We start from the raw sequence: 13,378 nt of genomic DNA, 5'->3' as shown, positions 1-13,378 counted from the left end.
TGAGCCTGCCGGGAGATGAGCAGTGTGTAGGCCAGCTGTGTGTGCAAATAACTCACTGGAGCTACAGCGTGTCAGTATGCTTGTTTGTGTGTGTGAGAGCCTTCGACATTCGCCTTCGCCTGCTAATTAACAGACGATTAATCCTGGTGGTTCGTTTGTCATCACCTGTCCTCTCCCTGCTGAAATATACAAACAATCTAGTGAAATTAATTTGAACTTTCAAGATGCAGTTTAGATATCATGCTCTGTTGAGGGACTTTATTTCCGGGTGTCTGCATAGTATGACATTGAAACATTTCTGAGACAGTAAACTTTTAGCAGCTCATATACAAACAGGTACTGTTTTTAGTCATTTTTTGGTGACTAGCGGGTAAAAGTACTTCCAGAAGTCCACAACAAACAGTGGGTGGTAAAAGATAAAGCAAAGAGAGTAAGCGGTAAACTACTAACACTACAAGAAAGACAGAGTTGTTGTTTGTATAAGCAGAAGTCTTCTGATAAGCTGATTTAGTGAATCACAGGTCTTCTAGGTCAGACTTCTAGGTTAAAACTAATAGTTTTACTTATCTATAGTTGGGCAGATTCAAAAATATCTGTGAGGAAAACAGAATGTGTGAGCTATGTATGTGCTTTGGGAGAAATGGAAGGTTAGTCCTATTTTCTTGTTTATTGTACTGTGATTATTTAACGTTTAATGATTATTTTATGTTTTCCATGGCTCAACAAAATACTGAAATGTGTTTAAGGCAAAAGAAGGCAAGATGGACCTTGTATTTTGTATTTATTCAGATTTTATATATTTTATATTTAGTATTTTTTTTTATCAGTGATTAATTAATTTTGTTGTAGACATGGACATCTGATTGTGAAAATCAATTAAATTGGTAATTGATATCTTTTTTTATTCTTTTATTGTTGGAAAATGTGCATCTATGCAGCATTCTGGATCTAAAAAAATCTCCCTGCCAGCATCTCTAAATCTCATTATTTAACACACTGTATCTCATTAGTTTAATCTATTTAAAACCAAATTGTAAATAAGGCAAGTTGTGATTTTACTGGAGGTTATGTCTGGACTATTTCTTGGCCCAGGAACAGAGATTTTCTCGAGTCTTGTCATCCTTTTGACGTTGCCAACCTGCAGAGGCTCCAGAAGCCCCCATAAAACCACAGCTTGTAATTATTACTTAGTGAGTTTTAGAGGTACTTCTAGGATGATTTTTTGGATGAAATGGGATAGTTTATTTCTCCCCTGCTTACATACTTTATGCAAAGCTAAGCTAACCATCTTCTTGCTCCAGCTGTATGTTTTATAGACAGATATGAGAGTGATATCAACCATCTCTTCTATCTCTCAGATAGTGTGCATTAAGAATGTTGAACTATTCCTCTAAGTTATGCTTACTGGGAAGCAAAAGCATTTTACAGAGTGTATATTCTGGGAATAAAATAATTGACTTTGAAGAGTCTCCTCTAGTTTGAAACACTAAAACATACAACCAAGAACTGCCTCTGTGGTATCAAAACCTGCCAGGTAGATTATATCACTTTCATATAAATAACTTTTGTGCTTGTTTGATGTGACAAAACTTTTCCACTTACCTCTGATTCTTGTTTTGTTTTGATATTTTCTAAAATGCATATTCTCTTGGAGAAGGTCATAAATCTGCAAACATCTTTTGTTGTTGAAACTTGCATCAGATTTATATTAAACAGTTTTTAATACGGGGATTTCATGGGGAAAGGTATCTTTTGTGTATTATCCCATAGGACTTACTGACATTTTTTACAATACATCAGTTTAATGATCAGTACCTTTGGTTCATTAAGAGAATAACACAGGTCCTGGGGATATAGTGTGTGCTAAAATATTCCCCGAAGCTATTGTTTTATAATGATGAAAATAGCTCACACTTACAATCGTTTTTCAGTTAGCATTCAGATGGGAGATTCACATTGTAAATGACATGGATAATTACATGAGCATTTTATTTTTTTAGCTTGCTAAAGATAACTGGCAACTTGACAACAAGCAATTAAGAGGAAAATACAATACACACATTTTATAAAAAAAACAACAACATCATAATGAGTGTTTATTTTCAGGAACACCTGCCTCCACACATCATCAACACTTACAAACCTGAAGAGGGAACTGGGTGAATTTTCAGAAAGATTTGTCAGTTTCATTCAAGATGTTCTTGACTTTGACTTTGAACACTTCTCAACATTATTGATTATAAAGAGTCTTCCCCGTCGCTACAGCGGTTTCACTAAAAGTCCCAGCTGAAGGTCCACAAGGGATGGTCTCAATGTCAAGAAATGAAAATGAGAATAATTCATGCTGAGGCTCTGCCACCGGTGGGAGAGATGAATAAACCAGCACACTGAGCCTAACTCACCTACAGTACAGGCAGGCACGAGTCCTCAAACTGAAGGTGTCACCCTGAGCCCAATCCTATTTTAAGCTGATAACTAATGACTTTAACAGTGTTACAGTCACTCCCTCCTCCATCTCTCCCTCTCTGTCTTATCCTCCTACCAGTGTAGCCTTCGCATGTGAGTGCATCGCCGCCAACGCATGACACATTAAAACTTTTTGGACTGTCTAACCTGCGCTCATACGAAATCGTGAGTAATGGTTTGCTCACACATGAATGTTACAAATAGACTCTAAACAGTCGTCACGAACTACGAAGGTTAGGTTGATCCGTTGGAGTCCAGGGTCATCTTTGGTGTAATTGTTGTAAAGTTTTATGATACCTGCACTTGGGAGATAATTTTAACTTCACCCAAAGTTCACAGAAATGACAAAACTCATATTTTATCACTCAACTATAGTGAGGTATTGCTACACAGATTGCACAATAGTTTACTCAATACTGTGCAGTAAATCAAGATTCATTAAGTCATTTTGCATCATCACTGACAGGTGAGGCATCCCACAACTTTTGCATTTATCAAATGTGACAAAAATTGCATTGTGAGATTGTTAGCAAAAAGCAGTGGACATGACATAGGCATAACTTTTTCCATTTTAATGTGGGAGATTTTGAGGGCGCTACATAGTGTATAAATTAACACACTGGGACACAAAAAATGGCAAAAGGTAAATATAGTGCACAGCCGTAGTTTTCTTTTGTGTTCCAAGTCTTTGAAATATGTCCCTCTGTAACATCAGACCCCAACACAATACAGTATGATTGAATGGATTTTGTATTGCTGCTCAAAATGATGCAAAATTACATGAACAAAAAGCCCTTCCTCCGCATTACCTTAGGGTGGCAGGAAATTATTTTTTAAAAAAGAATTATGGAATAAGTGACTTTCAGGGTTAAAACAGTTCAATTTGATTCTTAAAAGACCAAAGTGAAATCCTACATTTTGCCCATGTACTCCCATGGAATCCCCCCACACAGGTATTTTCACTTACAGTATTTGGCTGATCAGTCCTCTCCTCTGGACTGTTTGGACGGGTAAGACTGTTCTTTGACAACTCCCTGACTCAAGTTTTACATAATGGCTTTATCTCCTAATTGTGCAAATTCAGGGACACTCAAAGCTTTCAGGAACCATGAGTTGCTACTTAGTGTTTATAGATTATGAGATGATTCATGCATTTTAATCTGTATTTTAGCTTTATTAAAGAGATGTACTGTATGTCAGTTAGTGGTTAGGTAGGTTGGTTGTCTAAGTGTATATGTATACATAGATGTGTATATATATATATATATATAGTTTGTATATTATTAAATACAGATGGGTCACAAATTAAAGGAAAAAGGTCTGAATGCTTGACCTCTACAATGAGGGGATCTGGTGGCTCTGTTATGCTTTGGGGGGCATTTTGCTGGCATGGTTTAGGTCCACTTGTCCCCTTAGAGGGAAGGGTCACTGCAAATCAATACAGAGTTGTTCTGAGTAATCACCTATATCCTATGATGAAACATTTCTATCCTGACGGGAGTGGTCTCTTCCAGGATGACAATGCCCCAATCTATAGGACAGGAGGGGTCACTGAATGGTTTGATGAGTATTAAAATAATGTGAATCATATGCTATGGCCTTCACAGTCACCAGATCTCAACCTTATTGAACACCTATGGGAGATTTTAGACCAACTTGTTAGACAGCACTCTCAACCACCATCATCAAAACACCAAATGAGGGAATATCTTTTGGAAGAACGGTGTTCATCCCTCCAGTAGAGTTCCAGAGACTTGCAGAATCAATACAAAGGTGCATTGAAGCTGTTCTGGAGGCACGTGGTGGCCCAACACCTTCCTCAGACACTTTATGTTGGTTTTTCCTTTAATTTGTCACCTCTTCTCTATTATAGAATAATAGACTATTATAGTCTTTCACTGGGGAAATTCAGCTCCAATTCCACGTTTATCAGTTTAATTTAAGGTCTGCCGCCTCTTCTTTATAAATGATTTGAAAGTCTGCATTCTGCATGTTTGATAAAAAAAAAATGATGAAACTACCAAATAAGTAAGGGATAATCAATGAGTTGGTGTGCGTTAAAAGGTTTTAAGGCACGATGCGGAAGTGAAAAACCACCCGACGCGAAGCGCCTTAAAACCATTTTAACACACACCTACAAGTTGATTATCCCACTTATGTCATGGTCATTTGCCAACAATATAAACTAAAATAAGCATTCGCAAATTTTTGGTGAAAGTTTTGCACTCAAAATCAAAAGGTTATGAAGCAAGAGCTTACCGTTGCCATGACAACTCGCCACTCTGTACTCATTGCCAGCCCAAACCGAGGCATAAAAGTCATGTAAGCTGTCATTAAGCATAAGAGTATGTCTCCGAATCAGTGTTCTTTTGTTTATGGTAGAGAAAGTCTCTCAGTATATAAACTGCCCATTTTGTTGCCTTTTTTTCATATTAATCTCATCCTTCTCTTCCTCCATCATTTTAAACTCTTCAGGTGTCAGTTCCTTGTGTCGTTTTTCGCTTGGTTTCTTTCTTGTCTTCTCCATTTCTTTTTCCTCTGCTGCACCTCATTCTTCAAAACTTCATAACGAGTTGACAGCTGTGTTCTTTAATGTTCCGATGGTTACAGGTTGGGTAGTGGATGAATTTAGAACAGTGATTAAAATTGAGCCGAAGTACGTGTGTTTAATGCACACCTGCCAGCCAATCAAAAAAGAGCTTTCACCCAGACCATGATATAATAGAATTTAATCAGTCAATGTGCTCGCATGCTTGCTTGTAATGTGTGATTGTGTACGTGCACATGTGTGTGAGAAAGAGCAGAAGAAAACAACATCGGGTGAGGTCACTTGGGAGTGTTTGCATCAATCAACTGATAAAATGCTCAGTGATTTATTTTTATTCAACTTAAATAGCACAATTTAACCAGCTGATTACCAAGATGTTATCTGTAATGAACATGTATTAAGAGACTTTGTGTGTGTGTGTGTGTGAGAGAGAGAGAGAGACAGAGAGTGTGAAAGAAAGGGGGGTGTCACAGAGACTACCACATCAGAGAAACCCACCTCCCTCCCCTCTTGCTCCTCACGAAATGCACCTGCCAGCACCAAAGTAAGACAGCCGCTCCTGAAAGCATGTAAACAAAACCAAAGCTGGGAGAAACCTTGCAGCATCGTAAGCAGGGCGCCGATAGATTTCCTTTGGAGAGTAAGTAGCCGTTCGCCCTTCAATGTCGCATTTTAAGCATGTAATCAAGTCCAGAGTAATTGAATACGTGGCGAGCATGCCAAGGTATGAGGGAGGGAGAGAGGGAGGAAGACAGCAGATGAGAGGAGAGGAGAGAAAAGGAAAGAAGATGAGGAGGGGTGACTAATGAAAAGCTAAGAAGGTAAGGAGAGAGGACAACCAAAGAGGAAAAAAGGGAAGGGGCTAAACAATGAAAGGAGAAGAAAAAAGCAGACACGCTAGGAATAATATAGGAGTAATGGAGATGAAACAGGAGAGGATAGGGAAAAAGGTAGAGGGAGAGGACACAGGAAAGGAAAGAACAGAGAGAAACAGAGGGAGAGGCAAAGAGGAGAGTACAGGAAACATGGAGATGAAAAGGCACTGTATAAAGGGGAAGGAGAAAAGGTAGTTGCGAATGGGGAGGCGAGAGGAACAGGAGGGGAAACAGATGGAGATGTAACAAAAGGGAGAGAACGAACAAAGAGAAGAGAAAAGGAAAAAAAAGAAAAAGGAGAGACAGGAGAGGAACGTAACCAGCCAGATATTCTGCCCTACATCTACAGCTCTGCATTTTGGATAATGAAGAGGAGCAGGTGGGCGAATAGATTCTGTCACAGTCTACAAGACGCAAGGACACTGGCATTGTGTACGTGAACACACTCGCACACACACACACACACACACAACAGCAAGCATGCCAACAGATCTGCCATCGTTACGACATCACTAATTCTGAGGATGGAGCCTTTTTGTGTGTGTGTGTGTGTATATATGTGTGTGTGTGTGTGTGTGTTTCTGTGTGTGTGATTATATCCTCTTCAGACAGGCTCAGAGAGCAGACTGCAGAGGTCTGGGTAATTATCTTCCAAACAGAGTTCCAAGTACAAAACTGTTTTCGTCCACACAGTGAGAGAGAGAATGTGAGTGTTGATAAGAGAGAGAGAGAGAGAGAGAGAGAGAGAGAGAGGGGGCGATGGAGAAGCTAACATAGACTGAGGAAGTGTGTGTGTGTGTGTGTCTTCTTATCTTAATTTTTTTTTATCAAACCATTCTTTGAAACATTGTTTAAAAATTAACAATTGGTTTTTATAACATCTTTTGTACTTATTAACTTTTCCAATATAAGTGTTGTTGATGATATCTTACATCATGTACAGTGTAGCTATCCAAGCAACACATGAACAGCAAAATATGGCAAACCTATTCTTCACATTTCGTTTTCTACCTTACCTTTATCTTCTGTTATTTTCATTACAAAAATACAATTACAAGAAAGAAACTAGCTTGCAACTTTTTTACTGAAAAGCGGCTGCTGTGGCCACATGTGGCAGTAATAGGATGAATAATTTAATGTTGTGCTTATAATGGCTATAATCGAGATTCTTTGATGTAAGAATGTATCAAATGACAGTGTTTAATATGTTGGTTGTGGTCTGTAGTGATGAACCTACAGAGAATTATCAGAGACTCTGCAGCTCCCCTCGGCTTTACAGAGCTTTATAGTGAGTTTCAGCTCATTGTTTAGCTGTCAGGTTGCAACTTCACTGTTTTGGTTCACTCTCAGTGCTTTCACAGTGTTGTTTTCAGCCGCAGCAGGCAGCTGTTTTCAGAAAAAAAAAGCTCTAAAAACCTCATGTACACTACCTGGTGAACATAGTGGATCATTTAGCTAAAGCTAAAGAACCAGATATTTCCCTCAGGAGTTGGTAGAGAGCAAAAACAGAGCTAAAAGAGAGTGAATATTGGGCTTCATCAGGTGGACAGAAACATGAAACAAATGAATGATAATGTCGCTCCGTAACTGCTGAATGTGGAAATAAGCAACTGTTTGCTCAACATATCAACTTAAAAGGCGACAATGTGTCAATGTTGTGTTCACTACTTGTTTCTGCTGCCCCCAAGTGGCCAAAAAAACAGTAAATGCAGGTTTAAAGATATCAACAGTTAATGCATTTACATGCACTTAAGTAACCCAACTGAAGTTGTCTTTTTCCCCTAAACTGATTTCTTAACTGTCATGTAAACGTGACACCTGGTTACTGTAATTAGGGGTAGGGGATTAAAGAAGCCTGATTTCCCCAGGTAGGTTTTTCCTGAAGAATGCCAATTTCTCTGCCGTGTATACGCATAACTGGGTTTCTGATTTAGTTTTTTACAAGTACACATGTGTATGACAAAAGACAGCAGCCATATGAGGAGTGCAGGGTGAGTCATCAAAAATATTTTAATGTTTTTTTCAGGAAAATAGAGAAAAAATAACATTCTAAACAGCATCAAAACAGTATATTGATATATATATATATATATATGTGTGTGTGTGTGTGTGTGTGTGTGTGTGTGTGTATTGTCATGAATTCATTTAAAGAAGATTTTGTTATGTCTTCTCTCAAAAGTTACATAATCTTGCTTTAAGGCAGTTTGTGGTTTTCCTATTACACATATCAGTAAACCTATGCTGTCTTGTTCCCAGATTAAGATACAGGGGATATAAAACATTTTTTCATTTGAAGTTTTGGTTTTATCCTCCCATAGCTTCTCTCTCTTTCTGCTTTTTTTATTTTAACACCCCCTTTTCCAGGTTGTTCCAGGTAACTGAGCCTTCTCCTTCATACCACCATCTCTCTGTCTGTCTCTGCCTGCCCACAGAGGCAGCAGATAAAGAGCTGCAGAGAATATCTCTTCACTGCTCAGCCAAACGCCAGCTCACCCCTCCATTCTCTTTCCCTCAATCATCCTCTCTTTTCCTTTTTTTTCATCTCTCTTTCTCTCTGTCTCTCACAAGTGTTCCCAATGCATGCTCTCCAACAAAAATCACACACACACACACACACACACACACAGACACTCGGCCAGCCAATCAGGAGCTGTGTTTTGACAATTCACAAACTCCAAAAGCACACTAAAAGCTCCTGTGAGACAAAGAAGAGGAATATGTGTGAAGGACAGACTGCTCCCGGTTGAAAAAAAATGTAGCAAATTTATTTTGGAACATGAACAAAACTCCATCATTTAAAAACAGAATGAACCATCCAAATGGCTGTCTTTACAGACAATGAGTGTGAAAAATAATCAAATTATTGCTCGTACTTGATCATGGCAATAATTTGATTATGATTATTCTATGAACACAAGAGGGTTCTTTTAATAATTTTGTTCCTATACAGTCTTGGCTGGACACATGCGTCGCCTCCCACACAAGCACCAGTCAGCCATGTCAGTCACTTCTTTTCTGTCAATAACTGCACAGTTTCATTTCTCTATAAGTTGCAGTACCAGTTTAGTACTAATGGTGTCTCAGCCAACACTGGTTTGTTGATCTGTATGTCAAAAGATGGTCAACGAGACTAAAACAGGGCTGAAATTTAATGAAAAGTATGTTTTGTTTTGTTTTTTTTATTTAGGTGCCCAGGTTACATATAAATGATGTTTCAACAGCATTTTAATATCTGCATTTCAACATGCAGTTGAGACCTGCTGCACAAAATAGTCATTTAAATCCTATTGAATGTAACATTTAAAACTAATTTGGTCTATAACCTAGACATTTGGCATCAGTGCTAACTGGATGTTCCGTTTGAACGCAAAGCATAATGATTACATGACAGTCAATACAATAGGCAAAGGCATACAGTTCACTCTACATGATGTGAATTGAGATGAAAACATATTTATGCAAGTATAAAAGTTGTTCATCCCTAAGCTGCATGACTCCATGAATGAATACAAAGATAAGATGAAAAGGAGAAAGTCTGGAAGAGAAATAACTGGATATCCTGCTAAATTCTTAAAGGGGATGTATCATGCATATTTCCCAGTCTATATTTTTATTCTGGGACTCTGCTGGAATATCTTTGAATGATTCATAGTTCAAAAAACTAATTTATCTTATACTGGCCCTTTATGCAGCCCCTCAGTTCAGCCTTTGTCTGAAAAAGGCTGTTTTAGCTCCTGTCCCCCTCCCGATGAGCCCACTCTGTTCTGATTGATTAGCTCTTGGAAGACTTCCGGCGATTCCAGAGACTATGTAAACAAACAATATTAGCAGGATTTCACTTCTTTTTCTTGTTCTTTACTTGAAATGGAAACTTCTCAAATACATCTGTACATGTTCGAGCCCGAATCCAATCCAAAATATGTGAGAGGACAATGCAAACAACCAATGGAACAACCTTAGCAACAACCTTAGCAACAAAGACTAAGGAATGGACGGTCCTTCGTCGGGATGTGTGAACAATCTGACATCATCTCGAGTACATGTAACATTGCAAATGTAGTGTTCAGAGCAGGTTGAACCCTGCTTTTGACTCACAGGGGAGCATTTTTACATACATTAACCTCAAGTTTTGGACCTTTGACCATGTTTAACACAGACATTTGACATTATAACAGTATAAAATAACAGAAAATCACAAAAAGTACAATATGTCCCCTTTAAATCAGTCTACATCCAAGACCAGCACAGGTACAATCCACTCACAGTGTTGGTGCACCTTGTTTTCTAGCAAAAGCTAACATATAGGTGTGTTAGCCTTTTTTTAGGTAATAGACACAGTCTGAAAAAGCACTCCAGTGCTTAAATTCCCACAGCTAAAGGGAGCTGGAAATGCTCTGCAGATGTTCCTGTCCAAATTTGATGGGCACAGTATTAGAATATGCTGAATCTCATCCAGTGGAAGCTTTATGATCAACCAGCGATAGAGATCTTGAACTGGAGTGTGCGGATAGTGTCCCAATGAGCTCAGAAAGATCATGTAATGGAAAATACAGGGGATAGCCATAAAGAGACCAAAGCAGTAAGGCAGAAAGTAAGTGATGAGACTGTATATGATTCAGTGAGGAATAGAAAAAATGCTTATACAGTTTGGTACAGAAGGCTCTGTGCCGAAACGTGTTTTTCTAGTGTGATGTGAGCCAAATAAACAAGTGAAATGTTAATATTTTGTCCTCCTTGACTTGGAAATTTGAGATGTGCAACCTTTTCATATTTTTTGGAACATGCTCACTGGATTTTTGGGTTTAGCACTCTACTGAGAATTCCAGTGTTGAAGCGCAACCTCCTTTTCCAATTCAGTCCTGTCCACAGAATTTGGTGATTTTAACAACCTGAGGAGTTCTACATTCACCAAAACACACAAGGTTGATACTCTTCCTTAAATTTGAAGGATTCTTGGCAAAAAAACAACAACCTACAAACTAACACATTTCATATCCAGGAGCAAGTTTTCAGTTGTTTTTTTTACAGAAGATATAAAACACAACTTTAAGTCACTCTGGCATTTGGGAACAGCAAAAGTCAAGTTCTGCGGAGCGGTGACCAAGCCACTGGAAGGCAAGGAGAGCTAAAACCACAGTGCTGTCAGAATGCAGATCACCGGCCGGTGTGTAGAGCTGGATCTTGACCTGAAGGGATGAGGTCACTGCTCCCTCAGCAACACTTCACACCAGTACCAGGATTAATAAATTCTAAACCAGCTGCAGCAGACAGACAGACAGACAGGCTGCCAGGAGTATAGGGAAGTGATGAAAGACTATTTGGAGAGGCTGAAGTGTTGCAATTTGTGACTCCTTGAAATTACTTGGAGTGTAATGCTTACTTATCTAAAGAATCCTCAGAAGCTCTGTTCACAGGGGATGAGTAATACCTGGGGACTTTTAGTTGATTTAGGAATTTACCCTGCCAGAGTATTTTGTGCAGCACGTCCACACAGGACTAACAACAAAGTGTTTGTTTAGTTTAAATCTACTGACCAAATTCCAAAGATTATCTCCAGGTACAACTGAATGTAACAGAACATAAAAGTGTCTAAGAGAAGTTTGTGTTGAGCCTGATGAAGGATAAAATGTTTCTCACCAAATGCTGCCATGCATGCCATCCATCTCATTATCTTTTCATGTTTTTTCAATCACCATATTGCTTACAAACCTTTAGCTGTCTTCACTTTCTCTCTTTCTATCTATCTTTTGATTTCTTTCTTTCTTTTGCCTGTTTACCATCACACACTCTATATAACTCCCTGTCTTTCTCTTTCTCTCTCCACAGGGGTGACTGATAAAGAGCTGGCCTTCATGCATGAGAAGGGAATAAGGGATCCCTCACTCTGTCTCTGTGAAGCCAAATAAATAAACAGAGAGCACACAAGTGGATGGATAATCAGTAGAACAGCAGGCACACCGAATCATAGACAAGATTATTGACAAGCAGTAAAACTGCAAGACAGTGATGCCAAAGTGTCCTCATTTAAAAAACACAAGGACCATTTTCAGCTTCATAAATACTCAAAGATACTCTTAATGTTTTTTTTTGTCTTACCTGAGGCCAGCTGAGCCACATCTGGATCCTCTTGTACCTTCCATGATTCAGGTTTATCAGCAAATGAGTGATGAACCGGAATAATTATCCTTCCACCTAAACAATGAAGAAATAGAAAAAAGTCTGATAACAAAGGGCTCAGAAGAATATACCGTGTTGTATTATGCGTCATGGACCCATTTTGTGGAAAGAAACATGTTGTCCTTTTGTACAGAATCATTAACAACACGTTGCACAAGGCTTGGTCAAGTTCTCAAAGGACTAGCTAATCATGGTCTCTTCACCTACAGAATAATAGCCTCTTTGTTCATAAATTAACAGAGGACAAATAACAGGGTTGTATTCCAGTGAACCATAGAGGAGAAATTCACCACAACAGGTCATTATGACTGTATTGCAGCGGAGTTATTGTCTGCATGCTGCTATTACAATTATTATGGTTGTAAGATGTAATAATAATAATAATACATGTAATTTGTACCGCACTTTTCATTCAAAGTGCTACAGTATTAACCCCTTGACAACCCTTTAAATTTATGTAAAATTAACCTAAAACGCTTATCCAAGGCATACCTTAAGTAAACTGAAAGCTGTTCTTGAACCATTAGGAGTAGATGCATGGTTTTGGTCTCTTTTGAAAGGTAACACTGATGTTTTTTTCCATAACAGTCAGAATCACTGTAAGTGCTGCTGGCATTGATTAATAGATGTTTGAACACACTGAAGTGGAATGTTTTTATTTCTGCCTGAATATTTTTTTGCAAACAGATGCCTGCAGATGATCTATAGCTGGGACTTACAAGCTGGAAAACACAATGGGACAGCATTTCAGTGACAATAATAATAATAATACCACAGAAAATTAATATTTTACATATGTTTTTCTAAGGGTATGTCTAGGCGTCTTCAGAAAAAGGCCATTCAGAGACACCAAATGACCCCTGCTTCAGAGTTACTGGAGCATAAACACATTATGGTTTTATGTTCCCTCCTTGAAACTAAATGTTGTGCATGTAAAAGAGCCAAAACAAATATTATGGTGGAAAAGCAGTTCATTTAAAAAGTAATACACAGTAAACTATTTAAAATTACACAATGCCCATTTTGTGGCTTTATAGAAACTACTAAAGCTGCATATGGTCATCTTTGGAATTTCAGTGGCTGTTCGAAGCTCCAGTCATCAGCAGAATCTGTTCCTTGACCTGGCTCGGTCTTTACACGAAATAAGAGAGGCTGGCACCTCCTTTTAACGCAGACTTTTGTTGGCTGTTGTAGGCTGTGGACAGGACATGGAAGCTCCTATTGAGTCAAGTGAGGTATCAATCAAAGTGGCAGCTGCCATTTTGATACCAAGATATGGCTAATATTACATGCTAACTCTTGTTATGATGGA

General features: G+C 38.5%; 1 long non-coding RNA gene across 1 annotated transcript; it reads left to right on the top strand.

The window, feature by feature from the left end:
• Positions 1-5,441: 5,441 nt before the first annotated feature.
• Positions 5,442-12,739, top strand: LOC121912001. The gene is made up of 3 exons (XR_006099996.1): positions 5,442-5,654; positions 6,239-6,321; positions 11,716-12,739. It is a non-coding gene; the product is annotated as an uncharacterized LOC121912001 (long non-coding RNA).
• The last annotated feature ends 639 nt before the right edge of the window (positions 12,740-13,378 follow it).

This window comes from Thunnus maccoyii, chromosome 14, assembly GCF_910596095.1.
Source record: "Thunnus maccoyii chromosome 14, fThuMac1.1, whole genome shotgun sequence".
NCBI classification, from domain to species: domain Eukaryota; kingdom Metazoa; phylum Chordata; class Actinopteri; order Scombriformes; family Scombridae; genus Thunnus; species Thunnus maccoyii.
Note: the sequence above shows the minus strand (reverse complement) of the source record. Positions and strands in the feature narration are given on the sequence as shown.